The 21,310-nt window shown below is 35.2% G+C and overlaps 1 protein-coding gene across 1 annotated transcript in view; it reads right to left on the bottom strand.

Moving 5' to 3' along the window:
• Positions 1-21,310, bottom strand: part of ATRNL1 (attractin like 1) — a 756,768-nt gene that overhangs the window by 211,114 nt on the left and 524,344 nt on the right. The window lies entirely within an intron of this gene.

Raw genomic sequence — 21,310 nt, forward strand, 5'->3', positions numbered from 1 at the left:
TTGTGGAAGCTAAACATAATGCTGTATAATCGATTGGTTCACTTAAAGGCATCAGCCATGCTCCCTGTGATGATAGATTAAGTAAATATGAAAGAAGACAGCACAAACATTATGAGTATTTTACAGCATATTGTAGTAAAGACTATGAAAATTGGTCATGCTCTAGAGCAAGCAATATGGATGAAAATGCTTCATGAGAAATATATTTATAAGGAAATTGAGAAAAAATGTTTATATTAATTATATAAGTGGTGAATAAATAGTGATATATAGGGTGAATTAAAACCAAAATAGTCTTTAGGCTTTTTCAGAAGCAGAAAAGAGTTCCAGACCTCTAAAAATAGCCAAAATTATCATATAGGTTTATTTTTTATGCAAAGAAAAATCTGCATTTGCACATGAAATGTGAAAATTTAAAGTGAACAAGAAGAAACTACAATCCCTATCAATTTGCAACAGAGAGGCAAAAATGGTACAGCCAATGACTAACACTAAACAAATGGATTCTAAATCAGATGAGCAGGATGTCCTCTTAGGCTTCCTTAATTGTTAAAACAGCCTTGAACCTTCAGGACAGGTAATTGTGCTTCCATGAAGCTGCCCTACGCATGGGATTCTACATTAAACTACACCAGGAGAGCCATGATAACACTATACTGTACGTGACTCACAGGTTTGGCCAACAAAGCTAGTAGGACAGCCAGTGTAGGGCTGGTTCCATGCTTAGGGGCTAGCTATCAGTAAACAGATAAAATAAATAGCTATCAATGGCAGGCTTTTTCTCCTCTCATCTTACTATTCCCACCAGAGACATGCACTAGTTCCTTCTCTCTCTACCACTCTAAAGTCAAAAACAAGGGTATATGCAATACAACACAAACAATGATCCTGTGCTTGAGTCATATTCATGACGTGTCTTGGTTAAAATCAGACCCCTGATTAGCACTGGGTGATCTTTCAAGTAATTTGAATCTATTTCCAACGTTAACAGTGAGTTACTGATCCAGTTTTCCTACCTTCAGGAAGAGACTACCACCTTGGTTCTCTTTCATTCTTAACAAAGATGTACTAAGAACAAAGAAGAGATAATGGTTTCAACTATTTGGAAGGATGAAGCACTACAGAAATTGAAGGTATTCTAGCTGCAACGGAAAGATTCAGAGGATCATCATTCTAGTACCAGTCTGGGAAAATGAATAAAAATGAATATGAACGCAGAGCCGTTATCAATAGAGAATGACATGATACAATAAGAAAAGGCTGTAGGCTGTATTTTCTTTCCTTTCTTTCTATGGTAACTATGTTCCTTATCAAAGTGAATACCAACTCCTACTGCTCATTAAGGCTGTCATGTTTTTCACAGTCTCATCTGCCTTATAATTGAAATTCTTATTTTAACAGCATTATCTTAATGTTATTGCTAGCTATGGAATGTCTTGTGAAGAGAGCAACATTAAAGTTAATTTGGCCCTACATCTTTGGTAATGGATACTGTCTGGAATATAATAAACTATAGATACTCATACTTGGACTGAAAAATGTCAAGGTTACTTCCCCAATTATTGTAGTTAGTCATAGGTGGTCCCTAACATGGTTGCTTATCGTTCCTCACATCTGACTAATCTCATATTGCTCATGGTCTTTTATGTCAGAGTGGCAAAAATCAGAATTCCTAATGATGTGAATTTTTTTCTTTTTTATTCTTAATTAAAATTGGTTATGTACTTCAGTTGAGATAACCAGTGACAAAATTAGATCAGTACTGTAATAAGAATTAAGAAAATATCCTAGGATTATACTCAATGTGTAATTTTAAAAAATAATATACTAAATAAAAAATAGATCAAATGACCTCTATTGTTAACTTAAGTAGCACCTTCAAAAAGCAAAATCTGTAGTTGTTTTAATTTGATGTCTATACAATGCTACTAAAGAAACTCTATATAGGATATGCCGATACAACAAAACAATCTCACTGAATGAGTTTTTACTTCTATTCAGGTGTGATGAATTCCCATTACTTATTGGATAAATGCCTGGAATAATATACCTAGCAAATACTTTACATATAAATAGGTCAAACCAGAAAACTAGTAAAACCTTAGAGATAAATACTAGAAATTAATTTTTAAAATTTAAACATTTTAAAATAGTTATTTTCAATGCTAATATGATAAATCAGGAACTCTGAGATTCAATTAAAATTTTATCTTTGATTCCTGGGATTTGGCTTCAGAATAATCACTGGTGGGGTTAGGGAGAAGTGGGGATAGAGATGAAACAAGATTGGCCATGAGTCACCACTTGCTAAGGCTAGACGATATGATTCATTTTTCTATTTCTATGTATGCTTAATTTTTTTATCATAAAAGTTAATAATTAATCTTTGATATTAATATTTTATTTTGTAGTTAATAGAGTTATTTCACTGAAGAGGGTCTCGTAGGAAGCTAGAAAAATAGAACTATTTTATGAAGATATTTTTCTCAAAGTTACTTTCTGAATTCTTGTTTTATAGGCACATATTAGATATTCCCAGCTCCCTGCCTTTTATTTCAGAATATCCCTCAGTTGATGTCTATGCATATGTCTATGGAAAAGTAAACATTCGAAGGTATGCACACCTATAAATGGGTAGACAGGCCCCATCTATATTGAAAGAAATTTAGGTCTCCTCAAAGCCAAATACAACAATGATATACCACTACACACCTATTAGAATGACAAAACTAAATACAAAAATATTGATAATACCTGGTGCTGATGAGGGTACAGAACAATGGGAACTTTCATATGTTGCTGACAGGAATACAAATGGCACAGCAACTCTGGAAGATTATTAAATGTAAACATACTTTTACCATATAATGAATTAATTAACTAATTAATCTCAATTCTCTATCCCTTGAGCTATCCATATTGCCAGACAGACTTTTGCCTTCACCATCAACCTTTTCACTCCTACCTCCAGCACATTTAAAAGGGGTTCTCATACTAAAATCCAAGAATCTCCCATAAACTTGATTCTTATTCACTTTGCCCATATCTAACCTTGAGTAAACCCCACTCTCTACTTTTCTCACTTCTGATTCTAGCTTTAAGGCCATCGTAAGACAAAGTCGTTGTCCTTATTGCATGCTAAGTTCCTCTGGGTTTTTCTTGCTGCTCAGCAATCCTTTTTGACACCTTAAGATAATATATTTCATTACATTCTTTTTTTATTCGTGCTTTTCTTCTCCTCCTCCCTCTCTCTCTCTCCTTCTCCTCCTCCTCTTCCTTCTCCTTCTTTTCTTCTTCTTCATACAAGAGGAATTAGTCAAATTCTACCAAATCTGCAAGTTCTTCCAGGACAAGGGAATGACAGTAACAAGAATAGAGACAAGGGATGTTGGGAGGGGATCTGGTTGTTACGGTGAGATAGCAAGAAATGACCGGATAGGAAGGAAGGGACTAGATTGCTGTAGGTTATGGTACCTTATGCAGACAAGTTTGAATTTTTACTGTAAGAGATGAGGAGCCCTTGGGGAATTTTGAGCAGGGTGATATGAGCAGATTTACACCCTAGAAAGATCACTTCGGTAGCAGTGTGAGAAAAAGCCTGGAAGAAGGAGGTAGAGAAAGGCGGGGAGACTACTAAAGAGAGTAATATAACACATTCAGGAAAAAGGTCTTGAAGGCTTGATATTACAGCAGTAGTAGTGGGATGAAGTGATGGATTTAAAACATATTTTGGCTATACAACTGACATTGCTCAATGATAGAAAATGAAGAATAGAATAGAAGGAGAAATCTTGGATAACTCCCAGTTTTCTGTCTTAACCTGTTATCAAGCCTCTCCCACAAGTGTTCTATGTCTCTTATAATTCTTAAGCCTCAAACTTATACCCATAGCTTATTCTCTGCAGGTGACCTTCCTTCTAATATTGCCACACACATGGAAGATCACATCATCAAAGGTAAACTCCTACCAGATGAAACTGCTCAAATTCTCTTTAATCTTTACTCACCATTTTCTTATCCTTTCTTGTCTTCCCAGAATTAATGCTCTTACTTGTTTCCTTGATCCTCTCTTTGCTTTCACCTCTTCTCTCTGCTAATGTACATTTTCCCCCTTTAATATTTCTTCTCCCAGAGGAACTTTCTCTTGGATCTGCCAATTTCTTAAATTACCATCTCAATTCTTTCCTTCCTTTTGACATTATCAGTTCCAAAATTGTAGTCAAGCCTTGTTGCATCCACCTTCTCATCTTCAACGCAAGCTTTTTGTCTGGTTTCTGCCATTCAGTTGACTTCCTCAATAGTCACTGATGACTGCATAATTACCAGATCCCACCTCCTCTCCTCAGTTCCCCCCTTCCTCGATTGCTTATAAAATGCATGGCATCTTTTGCCACTTCATCCTTTTTGGCATTCCTTCTTTTTCTTAATTCTAACGGTCCTAAACTTCTCAATTTGCTTCTTTCTCAACCTGTCATTTGATACTTTCCTTCATTCAATGTGCTTCCAATATTTTAATGATAGCAATTTTCCTATATTCTGTCTTTGATTCTCCTTTCCTTCTCACTCCCATGACTTCAGGTATTCATGAAAAATCCCTAGCATTCTAATCCTCCCCTTTGCCCCAATCTCTGTCTCCATATTCAATCCATTATTTAGCTCTGTAAATTCTGCTTCTTTGCAGTTTCCAATATGTTTACTTCTTTACCCTTTGACAGTCACAAGTTCAGGACTTAACTTGCCCACGTTTCTCCTTCCCAATTGTTCTTCAAAATAACGGATGCTACAAAATGCTGCTAATATCATTTGTCTAAAGTCAATCATAAAATTCTTCTGCTCAAAAAAATCTTCTATGTGATCCTTGTCATCTCAATAAAATTGACTTTCATAGTATCTTCTATATCTTCTATCTTGATTTCCACAATTCCTTCCCCAGCTCGCTAATCCTGCCTTCTTACTGTTTCACACACACAACACTCTTTTCTGTCTCTGACTTTTGCTCATCTTGCTCCTTCAAGCTTGGCATGTCTCTTCACTCTTCCCATCTCTACCCTACTCCTAGTTCTATTGACATTTTATCTACTTTTAAAGGCCAACATCTCCTGTTATAATCTCTCATGAAACATTCATCAATACCCTGAGTTTTTAAATTCTTTTTCCCTCTTGTGTTTTTCTTTAAGCATTAATCACACTATATTTTTTTATTAGAGGTATTTTTACATGCTTTATCTTCCCTCTTAGTCTGTAAGTTTCTGGAAAATAGAGACAATGTCTTTCCATACCCATCTTCTTGACTGGTTTGCACATAGTAAGTTTGGTAAGCATTTTTTGAATCAATTTTTCATAGTATATAGATTTTCTTTTTAAGATAGAGTTTCCATTATGAAATATGGAAAAATGAAATTGGGTTAATTTTGTTTTTGTTTTCTAAGACATGTTGGAGATAAAGGCATTAAGAATAACGACTTTTTCTCCATGAAAAATTGCACATACACTTTACCTATATGATATTTAGTCTGCCCCATTTTTATATGCCGTGAATGGTTAATGCAGAGCCTTTCTTCGAGAACGAAAAATTAAAAGGGGCTTACAATAACCATGAGTGAAATTATAAGGTATAAATACGAACAAAAGCTTTTTGTATGAATAGCACAGAACTATGAACCTGTGTAAAAGGATAATGTATATTAAGATATGAGGCAAACTTTCAGATTTAATATCCTAAATTCTTATCTAGTTGCTGTTTTACTTTCTAAGAATGCAAAGTATGAAAATATTTACTTAGCCAAAGTATAACATTATTAGTTTCTTTGATTCTACACATAAAATATCTAGCACTACACTTCTAATATCTGAGATTTCACTTTATAAGATTTCCATTTGATTTAACAGCATTTTATAGAATTCTTACAGTCAGTTTTTCCCTTGAGGATATAAACCTCATCAGATTATCTATCAATGGAAAGGAAGAAGAAATAAAGGTTAAATTAGTAACTGATTTTACATGAAATGTAAGCAAAAAATATATTAAACAGAAACATAAATTTAATGTAATAGCAACTGTCATAGAGAACTACATCCTAGTAAAATATTTAAACAATAATCAGAAAATAACTATTGCAGAATACCAGACACCCAAAAAAGTGCTTTGAAGCAATCTCAAAAATTAGAATAAGGAGACAAAAACACTATACTAAGCTTTTTGTTGTTATGAGCAACCAGTATTAAGATATTAATATTGGTTTTATGTTAATGTATCAAGCATTAATAGTTTAACACACATAAAAAATGAGTATTAAAAATGTTTGACAGTACTCAGAAACACCCTACTGTGTTTCACAGATCGTGGAATGTTCTTGGTTGCAGCATGTGTGATCTGTCCAATCTGATGAGCACAGTTTTTTTTTTTTTTTTTTGGATGGGTCCAATATATTATCTGTTTTATCTGAGAGTAGGTGAAGGATGTGGTTGGGGTTAGAAATTCAGTTTTTTTTCCTCAGAGCTGGAACACTGCCCCTAAGAATTGCTAAACTGCACTTGTAACTTTCCAATAAATTATATTACAGCCTCATTTTACATAGCCACTTCTTACTTGTAAGACTGCTATATAAATAATTTATGCTAGCATTGCTTCAACTGTGATATGACCATACCCTTAAGTAGTGTAATGTTCTGCTGAATGAGAGCCAATATGAATATGGGTGCTCAGGGTTATAAAACTTTGCATTTGCCAATTTTTCTGTTTATCATCAGCCACTGAGAAGTGAAAGAGGGTTTATATTTTTGTTGTTCATTTTTATCTTTATATTCTTCTTCATCATAGTTTATATTCATTTTAAATGATTAAGGTAAGACAACCATAAGGTTTTAGTATCTCGACAAAAACTTCCTTTTAAAAGATTTTAATTTTGAAAATATATGAGAAATATAAATGTATACATTTAGCTTTGAACTCACTGAATTCTGTATGAAATATGCTAGCTGTATTTTACTTATATGTAATTTACCTATGACATCAATAAGCTATTAAAAACTGGAAACAAATGAATTTTTCATGCTTAAGTGTATTATGACTTCTGATTACATTAATTTAGGACCATGGAGATTCCAATAACTTAAGTACATATTCATACCATGTTGCTAGGTTCTATTCATATCATGTTAATTCTGAAGAATCACCTTTAGCTCTTAATTCAGGCTCCATTCATTCATGAAATTTATGATATGCTGTTATAATTCCAAATCTTATATTCTTAAAATTGATTTTGAAAACATTGTCTGCTAAGTGGTCCTGGTGATGAAAGGTCTTTTATAATTTTAAAATAAAAATAAAGAAAATTTGAAAATGCAACCAGGAATCCAGATCCTTTCATATTTCAAGAACCAAAAGTGTGCCTATAAAAATCTCCTATTCATTCTAAATATCTTTCTTAAATTAAGAAATTCTTTATCCTCTAAAGCATTTATTATGAGGAATATGAGAAGATATGACCTTAACACAGTTTCCTTCTCTCTATTACCAAGTGAAAATCATCTCCATCTTTAAGGCAAATGTCTCCTGGGGCCTATGGGTAGCTATGTGCAAATAGGGCTTGTGTTCTGTGTAAGTTCTGGCTGAGGGAACTTGTGCCTAATGTTGCCCTCTTTGGACTCAACAAGTTCATAGAAACGAGCATCAAGGTAAGGATTTTACAGAGGTTTGGTCTGGAGAGATCTATGAACACCAAGGGGAAAGTCAATATAGTCCCTAAAAGAATATCCTTGGCCCCCAGGAGGCTAAGAAAAAGCAGAATCAGTGTTGGGAGTCCTCCCTGTTCCTGAGCCTTAGGAAGTACAAGCAGGTCAATAGGGTATTGGTGGCTTGACTGCTTCTATATGACCAGCCCACAAACAAGTAGGGAGACCTCTCCCCATCAGAGGGTGCCAGAACTGGATTCTAGAAATGGTGTTGATGAAACTAGCAAGTCAATGCCAGAGAGAGAAACTACAGTCCAAAGAGAACCTCTGCCCAGTAAAACAGAGCTGCTATGGAAGACAAACCGCAATTGTCGGTAGGGTCCTCCCACTCTAAAATAACAAATTCTTAACGCTTTTTAATGCATTGCTGACATTACAAGCAGTAAGGGAATGCTCCAAGACAACCAGCCAAAACTGGAGAGGGGTGTAGAAAACAGCTAGCAAACAATAAAGCAGACCAGCCCTGAGGACAAAAGCCAATATAAGTAGCCCAAAAGATAAGAAAGCTGAGCTTGAGATTCCTGCACTATGAAGGGACTCTCGAAGAAGTGGCTAAAGAATTACGGCAGGCCCTTGGTTTCTGGCAGAAGCAATCCTCTTTGGAGGAAAGCATTCTTTATTTAGGCCAGTAGAAAACAACAGATTAAGATCAAAGAAAGCTCACAAAGCTCACCAAATACACAAGGCAATACGCCACAACAAATGAGAGCCAACAGAAATAAGCAACAGATTTAGGTAGCCAAGGATTTCAGATATTGGAATGATCAAATATAAAATAAAAATAGTTACGTTTGGAATGACATGAAGTAATAAAAACCAGCAAGGAAAAAGACTTTCAAAAACTGTTAAGCAGATTTGAAAAGGAACAAAATAGAACTTTTAAAAATGAAAAAAAAAGTGTTGACAGTAATCCAGTGAATAGGGTAAAAAGCAGATAATATACTATTCAACAAAAAATTAGTGAATTGGAATAAGGCTGTGAGGAAATAAGTCAGAAGAAACACAGAGAGAGAAGGTGATGGAAAATATACTTGAGACATTAAGAGATTTTGAAGACAGGATGAGAAGGTTCAATATGCATATAATCAGAATCTCAGAAGGAAAACAGAGAAAATGGGATGTAAGAACATTCAAAGGGATAATAAGTGCGAATTTTTAGAAGTAAACAAAGACTTGAATCCTCAGACACAGAGGCACAAAATAGGCCAAGAGACATAAATACAAATAAATTCATGCTTAGAAAAATCATAGTAAAACTGCGGAATACCAGAGACAGAGCCATTGGAAAGAAAGGCTAGATGAGCTGCAAAGAAACAGCAGTTACTCTGTTAGAAGATTTCTCGGTCGTGACACCAGAAGCCAAATGTGAGAACAATTTTCAAATAAATGAAATGTGCAAATTTGTCCCTTCCATTGCAAAATAGCTAGACGCTTGATAAAGTATATTTTAAAACATTTCCTAGATTGTAAGCAATGAAAGGGTGCTCCAAGTCACTGGTAAAACTGAAAAGGGGGGCTGTAAGGAGCAAGCTAAATGAGTTTATCATCAAAAGACGTGTTAAAGGAATTTCTAACCGTAAGTCATGGGACAAAGGAAACACGTTGGAAGAAAGTTCTGAATGCAAAGAAAAACAATGAGCAAAGAAACAGTAAATATGTGAGTAAATTTAAACACATATTGATCGGGGTCCCTGGGTGGCTGAGTGGGTTAAGCATCTGCATTTGGTTCAGGTCATGATCTCAGGGTCCTGGGATCGAGTCAGAGTTCTGCTCAGCCGGGAGTCAGCTTCTCCCGCTCTCTTTGCCCCTCCCTCCACTCGTGTTCTCTCTGTCTCTCTCTAAAATAAATAAATAAAATATTGATCATGTAAAACAAGAGCAGCAACAATAATGTTTAATTCAACTAGTGGCACACCTCAGAGCTATAAAAACGAGAACTACGTCCTATAAGATTCAAACTGTTTTTAGGTTCTTACATTGTTTGCAAAGAAGTAGAAATGTTCACTAATGTCAGACTTAAACTATGCCTGTTAAAATTTTAAGAGTAATTACTAAAAGAATAGCAGGAGTGTATAACATACAAATAAGTTGAGGAAAAAAATTGAGGAAATTTGAGGAAAAAGTTGAGAAGTACTGATTTTTAAAAAAAAATCTTCGAAAGAAGGCCAGCAAAGAGGGGAAAATAATAGAAAATTCAGGATAAACAAAAAGCAAGGGTGATGTCTGAAAATATTACTAAGACAGTCTGATTAAAATATAGGAGGACAGGGGAATACCAGTCAATGAAATGAATGAGGAGAAACACAATGGTCAAAGACAATATGAAAATACTCAGTTTCGCTAGTAATGAGAAATCTGATTGAAAGAGACAGCATTTCATGTATCAAAATTAGCAAGATTTTTTTTTGTTTGTTTTGTTTTTTAAAGATTTTATTTATTTCTTTGACAGAGAGAGACAGCCAGCGAGAGAGGGAACACAAGCAGAGGGAGTGGGAGAGGAAGAGGCAGGCTCCCAGCGGAGGAGCCTGATGTGGGGCTCGATCCCAGAACACTGGGATCACGCCCTGAGCCGAAGGCAGACGCTTAACGACTGCACCACCCAGGCACCCCTAGCAAGATTGTTTTTAAAATTCTTTTAAAAATATTTTTGAGGGACGCCTGGGTGGCACAGTCAGTTAAGTGTCTGACTCTTGGTTTCGGCTCAGGTCGTGATCTCAAGGTGGTGAGACTGAGCCTCGTGTCAGCCCTGTGCTCAGCACATAGTCTGCTTAAATTTCTCTCTCCCTCTCCCTCTGCCCCCCGCCCCCGCACTCTCTCAAATAAATAAATAAATCTTTTCAAAAAATCATTTTTGACAAGGATGCTGGAAAACCCGAATTCTCATGCTTTACTCAAGGTAGTATGAATAGGGGTATTTGGGAAAGTAAATAAGCAGCATATCTCAAGATCCACAAAAGATTAAAATTTTTGATCTAATAGTTTCTCTTTTAGATTAGGACCACAAGTTACGTACAAAAAATTAATTACAGTCTTATTTATAATGGTGTGAAATTGGAATCAAGCTAATTGAAAATAAAATAGGGAAATAAATTATGTTATACTACAAAATAATTAACATGACATTTTAAAATCAAACCTAGAGGTAAAAGAAAATGTTTTATTAACACTAAGTGAGAAAAACAGAATGTAGAAGCAAATATAGAATATACTTTCAATTTTGTAAAAATATGCATGTGCAAAAGGAAAATGTTACTGGAAGGAAATAAAAGTTCTGGCAGTGAATTATTTATGGGTGGTGGGGTTACGGAAGATTTTAATTTTAACTTCGATTATTTCTGCACAATTTTTTCTACCGTGAAGATTACTTATATAATTAAAAAATTAATGGTAAATGTTAATAAAATAATTAAAATTCAAATCTCACAAGATGGGTGTAACACTTTGAAAAATTAAAAACCCAGGGAAAAGTAAATAAGCCATTGACGCCAACTGTAGAAACGGTGGTCCATGAAGATGATGGACAAGAATGAAGTGCTGGGGGCCACAGCTGTGCCCAACAGATCATGCCACTCTTACAGTGAAGCCAGCCATGCTCTTAGCACACAGCGGCTCATTTTGTCTGGCCTAGACAATGTGCCTGTTACCTTAGACAAGGGGTTTCCACATAGTGTACTAGGCTGAACTGTCCCAATTCTTTATGTCTATTTGAGCACTTGGAATCAAAGAATACTACATAAACTTCAAGTAACTCCATGTTCATAGGCAGCTTTACAAGAAAATATTCCACTGATACATTACTGCCTAAGATGTATTCTCAATTTGAACTAAAATCAGCGTGTTTAAAGAATGGTCTAAGAGAAGAACTTCTGGGCCAATCTGAGATTCAGACCCCAGTCCTTGCTCTACTGGTGAATGAATCTGTGATCTTGAACAAAGGTCTTACGTTCACAGATCCTCAGTTTGCTCAGTGGTAAACAGAACAAAAGAAATTGCTGTACCTTTTTTCTAAGATTAATGTAAAGCTCAAATGAGGGTGAGATAGTGTATGTAAATGACTATTGAAAAATACGACCTTAAACTCAGTATAAACATTTCAGTTGTTCCCATTGAGAACAACTTGATCTAGGAAGATCAAGTTCAGGCTCTCTACCTTGGCACGTGAATCCTCATTTCTACTGTCTGGAAAGTTCTCTGGTGCATGCTGAATGAACCCATAAGTGCTAATTTTGTAGATATACCCCATTTGTCATCTACATTATCAAAAATTTAAATGTAGATATATTAACTACAGTGGGTTAAGAGGTAACAGAGCAGTCCAGAATATATACAATATAAATAAGGTTTATTTCCCCCTAAAATAGAAACGATGACCGGAAAGATTCATTTTAAATAACTGGCAAAATTTCAAACCTGAATATATGTGGAGTGAATATAAGAGTCTAAAAATTGGGAAAAAACAGCTCACATTTTATACTTCCATTAGATTGATACTTTTATTAATTCTTTGTTTAAAAAAAAAAAAAGCCGTGCATGGCATCACAGGACAGTATAGCTATGCAAGAATAGCCCATACATACCACCCATCTAGATAGAACTATTATTAAGAATTTATTCTTTTCCACGTACTATTGTGTAACATATAGCAAATTAACAAATCCTTTATTGTTGGCCAATAAGTGGTTTTGTTTTTCAATGTTATAAGTAACAGTGAAAATAATTTGCTAAAAAATAATTAGAAATAAAAACAGAAACAAAGAATAATATTCCGGCAAAAACTGTCAGTGACACTTAAGGATTCATACAAGTTTATACTCCCAGAAAACAAAAACAAAAACAAAAACAAAAACACCCAAAACCATGAATAGGGAATGTAAATTTTTAACATCATCATTTCAGTCAAAGGGCTATAATTCACTTGTTTGTGATCCAATTGTATGCTGTGCTCTTAGTGTGACCCCAGATCTAACAAACCCAGTCAGTCACTTAAGGGGCAATAGATGTTTTTGCCTCCATTTCTCATGGTTTCTATCAGTTACTGAAGAAAAGCACATATTCTGTTGTTTGAGAGACTATGCTAAGACAGAATGCGACTATTATGTATCTCAATGAATAAATACAACAGCATCAGAAGTTCTAGAGCTATTATAGTGCCATTTAAAAAGAGAAAATAATTTTTTTCTGAATTTTTGAGGTATAATTGACAAACAACACCATATTAGTTTCAAGTGTACAACATAATGAGCCAACATAATGATTCGATATTTGTATATATTGCAAAATGATCACCACGATAAGTCTAGTTAACATCTGTCACTATACATAGTTATAGAGTTTTTTCTTGTGATGAGAACTTTTAAGATTTATTCTCTTAGCAACTTTCAAACATACACTACAGTATTATTAACTACAGTCATACTGTACATTTTATCCCCACGATTATTTATTTTATAACTAGAAGTTTATATGTTTGATTCCCTTCACCCATTTTGCACAGCCCCCCACCCTTGCCTCTGGCAATCATCAATCTATTCTCTGTGCCTATAAGCTCACTTTTTCTTTTTTCTGTTTAGATTCCACATACAAGTGAGATCATATGGTATTTGTCTTTCTCTGTTTGACTTATTTCATGTATCATAATGCTCTCAAGGTCCATCCATATTGTTGCAAATGGCAAGATTTCATTTTTTTATAGCTGAAGAGTATATAAATATGGGGTATATATGTGTGTGTATATATATATATATGGTGTATATATGTATATGCATGTGTATATCTCTCTATATATCAATATATATGTCACACCTTCCTTATCTATTCATCTATCCATGGGCACTTACGTTGTTTTCATATCTTGGCTATTTCTGCAATAAATATGGGAGCGTAGATATCTTTTCAAATTAGTGTTTTCATTTTCTTTGGATAAATACCCAGAGGTAGAATTACTAGATCATACTGTAGTTCTATTTTTAATTTTTTTTAAGGAAATGCCATACAGTTTTCCACAGTGGATACACAAATTTACATTCCCACCAACGGTGCATAATAATTTCTGCTTCTCCACATCCTTGCCAACACTTATTATTTCTTGTCTTTTTGATAACTGAGCACCTTTTCATGTACCTACTGATCGACTGTGTGCCTTTTTTAGAAATGTCTATTCAGATCCTCTGCCCATTTTTTAATCTGATTGTGTTTTTTGTTGTTGTTGTTGTGGAGTTCTTTATATATATATTGAATACTAACCCCTTATCAGATACATGATTTGCAGTCAGCCTTTAGAAGTTTATTTAGTGAGAAACCTGGCCCTCAGGCTGCAGCTATGATTATCTAAGACTAATAGGCCTCTCTCACAGAAAGATTGAGCTCCTGAGTTTGTTGCCTCTTTCTGTGCCCTGGAGATGCTTGCTAGTTAAGTCTTTCTCCTTTGGTTACAGTCCTGTGGGACCTGAGCATAAGCCCCGCTAGTCACCAGAGCCAAGCAATGAAGAGGTGTTCCCTTGCAGCAGCTGCAAAAATCAGGGCACCAGAGAAGGGTATAAACTCTATTCCAGAAGATACCAGCAAGCTGGAGCAAAGAGAGAGCGCAAAGATTGTGTCCACAAGCCCGCATTACCTGAGAATACCTCTGTGGCGCCTTTTAAGTATGCCAAACCAGAAGCCTGCCCCTCAGGCACAGCCCCATTGGTCTTCAAAGTCAGATGTTTTGGGGGCTCATCTCCCAGGTAACAGTCTTAAAATGTGGTATGCATGATGTGAGGCACAAACCCTTTACTCCTCAGAGAAGGTCTGGGTTTTGAGTTCCTTCCTGAGTGTGAGTTGAGTTGTTGTGCTGGGGTGGGGTTTATGGCGAGACGATGTCTCACCTTTTCCTACCTGCTTCAATATGGTATCCCTCTTATTTACTTGATGTGAAGGGGTGGCTCCACCATTTTTTTAGGGTTTTTTTAGAGGAAGTTGTTCCATATATAGCTGTAGATTCAGTGTGTCTGTGGGAGGAGGTAAGTTCAGGATCTTTCTATGTTTTCATCTTTAACTGGAACTGAAAAAATCATTTTTTAAATCTTTCTATTTAGACTTCACAAACATAATGTCACTGGAAAAAATTTCAAAATGAGAGTATTATACTCATAAGAACCTCAAAAATATAGTCCAGAATGTGATCACTTCCCATCACATCAGCTGGTCTTGCTACCATTATCTGTGGTCTGGATTCCTACAGCAGCCTGCTAACAAGTCTTTCTCCTTCTATTCTCTCTCAGTAGCAGGGAGTGTAGGTTGATTTCCACTACCCGTCAGTTATCATGTCCGTTTTCCTGTTCACTGCCAATGCCAGAGCCTGCATTTCTTTGTCTGAGGGCTTTCTTTGGCCTCCTAGGAAGTAGCCCTCAACCAGTAACTGAAAGGAGTTGGGGAATAAATACTCTAACCCTATTGCATCAGGTGTCCACAGTCGGATGTGTGATTCCCAAGGAGATTTAAGTTTTTGTGGTATTGGTGGCCTTCCATTTCCTTGTCCTGGCTCTACTTTGCTACCAGCATATTCTTCAATCCCAGATGAACAAATTCTTCTTCATGGTGTCTGTTTCTCAGAGAATTATATGAAGACATGTCTCTTCAAACTATTCTCAACCCAAAAGGCAGAGTGGTCCTTTTAAAAACCATCAAATTATGTCAGTCCTCTCGTAAAATCATGTAATTGGATCTTCTCTTCACTCAGAATTGAATGTCAAAGTCCTTACAAAGGTCACAAGGCCCTATCATCATCTGCCTACTCCCATCCCATGCTTGCTGTTCCACAAACTTGACAAGAATGCCCTACCGTAGGGCTTCCTTAGCCTAGAACACTTTTTTCCTTGGGAATTTCCTGCCGGCTTACCTCCTTCACCTCTTTTAAGACTTGCTCAAATCTCACCTTCTAAATGAGGTCACCCTGACTGCCGCCCTATTCAATATTTCACATTCTCCTCCACTTCCACAAAGCATTCCCAAAATCCTTATCTTGATTTATTTTTCCTTTTTCCATTGCACTTACCACCTTCTCATATATTAATTTCCTTTCCCCTGCTATAATATAAACATGAGGACGGAATTCTTCTGTATTCCCTGATGTTTCACAAGTACTTAGAACAGTGCCTGACAGGTAGGAAGTGTTCCATAAAAGTCAGCTGAACAATTACTGTAAGTTTTCACGTTATTGCTGGGTAGAAGACAAACGACACGCATATACTATAGGCCACGCTATTACCGTAAAAATAATCCTCTTTTTAAGATAAGTTTAAAACCAACTAATACATTGTGTTTGATATAAATTCACATTCTAAGTGCATTTATTAAATTTTAATAATGTATTTTAATTTGTCACTATAATATAGTAAAATGTGATGATTTATACTTGCTAATAGATCCTTTAGAGTGTGATTATTCATACTACATACATATTTTTTCAGTCACAAATGGTTTTACACCTAGGGCTTTACACAAAGTTCCTATAAAGATTCAATACTTCGCACTTGTTAAAAAATGCAATTAATATATATGTAAAAATTTTCAGGAATACATCTTCTTCATAGAATAGTCCATTTGGTGTATAGTAGCACACAATTATCCGTAGATGTATCAAAAGTAATTATTTCATATTGTACTTTACATTTTCCCCTGACTATACAGATGCGGAACTCAGTGGCACACGAGTCAAATTTAATTTAAAAGAAATCCATTTCTTAACTTACTACATTATGAACACTCAAAAATATTTACAGAACAGTAATAGCCAGATAACCTATGGCATTGTGTTGAAGTTAAACACTGAATTTTAAGAAAAACCCAGCAGAGGAACTTTAAAATTACTTTGATTTTTAGGTTTAAATAAAATCCTTAATGTGATTTCAGAGCCTAAGCTTCGGAATTCACTGTGTAAGCAAATCAATAAACCACATTGTACTGCTATGTATATTAAAAAAAGAGAGATTTGGACCAGTTTCCAGTGTACTGTAAAAATGGAAAACAAATCTCACATATATATGTGTATGTATGTGTATATATTTCAGATAGATAACTTCCACTTAATTGTAATTATCACAGAATGCTTACCAAAGGAGAAAAAAAAATAAAATTTTAAACATTCTACTTCTACTGCTATTATTTTCTAAAACATGTCAAAGGAAAATACTAGCAGCTGCTCAGATTTACTTCTGATGTTTAATTTTACAGGAAGAAATAAACAATTTAAGCTCTAAAACAATCTACTGAACAACAATGTTTGCAGCTTGTATTTTTTTAAAATCTATGTTGTAGATTTATTTGAAATGGTTTGACATATGTCACTATAGGGAATTTCAAATATCAGAAATCATAATTATTTACCAAGAGAGAAGAAATTTATTATTGAATTTAGGATTTTAGGCTTGGAGCATGAAGGTACTCAATTAATGAAATTACCCCCTTAATAAAGTAAATGTTAAAATATTACTTATTCCCCCAAACTGATATACAGATTCAACACAAGTCCTATCAAAATACTAGTGGGCGTCATTGTAGCAATTGACAAACTTATCCTAAAATTAATGTGGAAATTCAAGAGACCCAGAAGAACCAAAACAGTCTTCAAAAAGAACAAAGTTGGAAGACTTATATTTTCCAATTTCAAAACTTACTACAAAGCTACAGTAATCAAGACAGTGTGGTACTCTCATATGATAGACCTAGCAAACAATGGAATAGTACTGAGTGTCCAGAAATAAACCTCTACATCTATGGTCAAGTTATTTTTCAACAAAGGTCCCAAGATCATTCAATGGGGAAATAAATTCTTTTCAATAAATAATAAATAATTACCATATGACCCAGCATTTCCATTCTTAATTACATGGTCAAGAAATGACACTTGTACACAAATATTCATAATAGCATTTTTCAGAATATCTAAAATGTGGAAACAGCCCAGATATCTGTCAACTGATAAAAACATAAACAAAATGTGCTATATCCATACAATAGAATAGTATTTGGCAACAAGAAGGAAAGAAGTACTGATGACTTGCCACTACATAAAGGAACCTTAAAAATATTATGCCAGAGGAAAAAAGCTAGTCCAAAAAGGCACATACTGTATAAGTCCATTTACATGAAATGAAATGAAAACCTAGATTAGGAAAATCTATAAAGACAAAAAGTAGTTAGTACCTATGGCTGAGGAAGAGCTCTAGGGGATAAAGGCGAAGTGACTGCTAAGCGGTGTGGGGTTTGTCTTGGGGATGATGAAAATGTTCTAAAATTGATTTTGGTGATGGTTACACAACTCTGTATATACTAAAACCCACCAAACTGTACAATTTAATTGGGTGAATTGTATGGTACATTTACTTAAAGCTGTTTCCAAAAAACCCCACAATACTATACATTAATAAGTAGAACTGGATTTTCAGATAAAAAGGGCTTGCTAAAGGAGAGTATGCAGGTAGATATTTTTCTTCTTTGACATTTCACTGAAAACAAGTGGTACAAAAGAAATAGAGGCATCCCAATTATTTCTATAATTAAGCAATAAAATGAGAAAAATAACAAGACTATCAACATTAACAGAAGGCTTTAAAGGATACAAAGCACTTGCCCACATGGGCCTGCAGCCAACAAATGATAAACCAAAACGAGTTACTTTGTCTCCTCCCCTGAGTTCAAACGTAGTGATAGCATACAAGATAATAAGAATGTTGCTGATTGTCAGAACATACTCAACAATTCATACAAAATCTTGAGGTAACAGTTGGAAAGACAGAAGGCGGTTAGGCCTCTTATAGGAAGTAAATGGTCGCCTGCATTAGGAGAGGGCCAGAGCCCACACTGCAGGATAGGTGATGCCTACCCCACCTGTTGGGGGCAGGAAAGCAGCAGAAACAGCCCAGTGCCAGCCCAAGGCTGCAAACTAATGTTAGAGTAGCTTTACAGCTCAGCTGGGGGGTGGAATCCCAGAGCCATACATGTGGGGGCCTGGACAACCCCTAAGCATTCACTTCTCCCAACCTCAACTGTGGATCTCCAACTGCATTAGAGAGAGGCTGCCATCTGATAGGAATAATGCTCGGGAAGGAAGTACTCTAAAGTTCTTGCTAGTGAAAGGGACATCCATGACAAATGAGCAGTGGTGACTGAACCTAGATTATACACTACAGGTAGGTTCCTCACCTGAACCACTAAATTGCTTGAAAGAGTACAATCAAGAGTCAAGGATTTTATCCCTCTTCCTAAGTGGATCTTAGTAGCTAAAATAAAATATGTGTACATAGAAAAAAAGAAAGGAGACCTCTGAAGAGTGCCTGAAGCACCATGAAAGAAGTAGGAAAATGGAATGATCTATACCAGAGGAAGTCAAATATAAGGGAAAGCCCATAAAGGTATTTAAATTAAATATGAATGGCTTCAGAAAGATGCGGGAGGGTATTAGAAATATGAAGCATCCACAAGCAGTTATGAAAACAACTGCAACTATTGACAACAAAATATATCACTGTTGATACGAAGTCAGTGAATAGGTTAAATTACAGAAGGATACACGCTAAGAAAAACTCAATAAAAAAAAATCACTGGAATGGCAGGTTGAGGAATGTTCCCAGAAGCAACAGGAAGAGATGAAAGAGTACATATAACGAGAGACAAGAAATATAGATGATAGAAGAAATATCAAGAGTATCTAATGGGAATTCCAAGACAGAAAGAAGTAAGAAATATTAAAAGAAATAGTAACCAAAGATTATCCAGAAGTGATAGGGCTGTGGATTAAAGGGGGTACAGAGTGCCAAATATGAGATAATGTATACCTATCAGAGAGAAATTTATGAACATTGAGAAATGAGAAAATTGTGAAAAACTGCAAAAAGGAAATGGAGATCATTTACAAAAGACAAAGAATCAAATTGACATCAAACTTGAGACAAGGGAGTAATTAATACCTTTGAAGTTTTGAAGAAGAGAACTTTGAAACTGAATTTTGTATCTAATTAAACTGTTATTACACATGAGGACAAAATAAACATATTGATAGGCATTTGCCGTGTCAAAGAGCATGCCATATAAAATTGCTCTTTGAAAACTATCTTGGAGGATTTACTATAGTGAAAAATGAAAGAAATGCATGAGTAAGCAACTAGATACAAAGAGTAAAGAAGGGTAAAGATGGTTCATTGTTACTTAAATATGCCATAATAAAAAAAGTACACTCATAATATCTGGATTAAAATTTCCAAGCAGTATTAACATAGGGTAGGAGGAAGAGAGGGAGTTGAGAGCATACTAAAATACTAATTTTGTTGGAGACAGGTAGGGTAGGAATGTGTATTAATAAGCTTTTAGACAGTGGTAGGGAAAATAACCACTATGAATCTTGGTAAGTAATGAGTAACCACCAGAAACAGAGAAATAGAATATGTAACACCGTTTAGTAGAAGGAAATCAATTTATCCAAGAGAAACAGGGGAAAAGAGCCAAAAAGAAGGGTAGTAACAACAATAAGAACAACGCGTACGCACTCACGCGCGTGCGCACACACACGCACACACATAGGCACACACACCTGCACGCACAATGGAGTAGCTAAAATAATCCTTGAGAGTACAGTAATTATTTTCTATGTAAATAGATCAGGCAATTAATCAAAAGGCAGACTACAGAATGGGAGAATAAAGTGAACAGTCGTTTCCACAAGGGATAGGTAGAAAACAAAAGGATACAGAGAAGTTGGAAGTAAAGGAATAAAAGGACTAGTAGGCAAACATGAAATAAAAGTAAGTAGAGGTAGAAATCTTTAAACTCTACAAAATAAAATTTAATGTTAAAAAATGATGATAAAGAGGGAAATAAAATTTGGAAGAAATAGAACAAAGAAATGGAATGATTAGGAACACACACACCTAACAATACATTCTTGAACACTAGTAAGCCGCAACTGACACACTGTGGAGGTGCATATGTGTGAGTTACATTTGCTCCTTAATTTGTGAGTTTTTTAGCTCTTTGATTGGTCCCTTTCCTCTGTGGACTATGTATGTATTGTTTACATTCATTTCTCTCCTGTGACTTGTGTTTCCACAGTGTTTGACAATGTTTTGAACAGATGAGGAAAAAAAGAAGCTGGATTCAAATAGCGCAGGTTTCCCATTTGTTAAAGATTTTGTGAGGCAAAGTGCCAACATGAAATCAGAGCACTTCCTGTAACTTTTATTTAATCATTCTGTCTTCTAATTTCTCCCCAAGTAATGGAAGATATACATACAAATTTCCTATGTTCTAAGCTTCCATGGCAACCTGTGATCTAGAATAGTAAAAAATCAAGTACACAAAAATTCAGAGAAATGTCCTCTAAAAACCGACTCTTTGCATAGCATCCACAAGGCCTGATTCAGTTGTTTAATTTTTTTTTCCAAAATAACTAAAATGCTAGAGACAGAATCAATTCTATTTGTACCTAGGTTTTCGGAGGAGTCTATTTTTGTATTCCTTGCTTTCCTTGAAGAAAAGCAAGATTTGAAAATAGCAACATGAAATTAGTCACGTAAGGGCATTTTTTAAAAAAGAGAAAACAATT

The sequence above is a fragment of the Ursus maritimus genome, unplaced genomic scaffold (assembly GCF_017311325.1).
Source record: "Ursus maritimus isolate PB19 unplaced genomic scaffold, ASM1731132v1 scaffold_7, whole genome shotgun sequence".
NCBI lineage: Eukaryota > Metazoa > Chordata > Mammalia > Carnivora > Ursidae > Ursus > Ursus maritimus.